Source organism: Triticum dicoccoides, unplaced genomic scaffold (assembly GCF_002162155.2).
Source record: "Triticum dicoccoides isolate Atlit2015 ecotype Zavitan unplaced genomic scaffold, WEW_v2.0 scaffold36032, whole genome shotgun sequence".
In the NCBI taxonomy this organism is placed as follows: Eukaryota; Viridiplantae; Streptophyta; class Magnoliopsida; order Poales; family Poaceae; genus Triticum; species Triticum dicoccoides.
This window is the reverse complement of record NW_021266212.1, coordinates 112,941-114,073: the sequence shown is the minus strand read 5'-3', so window position 1 is coordinate 114,073 and position 1,133 is coordinate 112,941.

Genomic DNA, 1,133 nt, shown 5'->3' with positions numbered 1-1,133 from the left:
GGGAACGGGGGAAGGAGGGGGCTGGCGGCGGCGGCGGGCTCCGGCCGCCGCAGCGGCGGCTCCGCGCGGGGGAGCCGGCGGCGGCGGCGGGGAACCCTAGGGAGCGGGGGAGCGGGGAGCCAAAGAGTGCCTTCTCGTCCTCGTTCTGATTATGTTCGTGTGACGGACCAACATTTTCATCTTGCACTGAGGTTCTCCTCTTTTTCAGAAACCTTTCCATAAACTGAGCTTCTCCTGAAATTTACAATTTATCCAGATAATTAAAATCTGCATGAAAGAAAAGAACTATGAATCATGTACACGTACATAATACTTGAATTGGAATTGGAATTTGCATGAAAGAAAAGAACTATGAATCATGTACACGTACATGCCAGCCGTCCTAGAATTTTGCAATATTGGTCTCCACTTGGTGCACAGTTATCTCAAATAGTTCAATTACCCAATACAGTCAAAATCTCTAGTAATATCCAGTACGGCAGTATCCTAATTCCCTAGGGTTAGAGAGACAAAGCAATAATTAGAATACGATTTGCAAAAGGTTGGGGCAGAGCCGCAGAGGCACATCGAATTGGGGGTCTGATGTAGCATACCTGTGCCTTCTTTTCTCCACTAATTCGGCGACTTGCCGCGATCTGCCGATAGGCGGCGTGTCCGACGTACGGGGATACAGAGGAAGGCGAAAGAACAAAGGCACGAAGCGCAAGGTCACAAGCGAGGTGAAGGGCGGAAGGGCCGAGGCAAGTATCGATCAATGTACTGCTCGTATCCTGGACAGGCTGGACTGGGCCTTCGTGGCTTCCTCAATCGATACGGCGTCATACATACAACTGGGCTGCACTTGCGTGATGTACGGGTGTCCTTCTAGGAAAATCAGGGGTGTCCCATTGTATATGGGCTCTATATTTATAAGGTAAAAGAATTTTTTACCGGGTGTCTTGTGCTACCTGGTGGGTTAACGTGGGTTTGCCCCTGTTGACTTGTCATTCGATGGTGCAAACACGGGCTCCCAATTCACAAAGAGAGCGGCGGTGCGAATGTGCTCATACCACTAAAGAGCAAGATGACCGGAGGGATTAGGTGGAAGAAAAGACACATGTATTTGTTTTCCTCCAATATTTTAGATGGACATA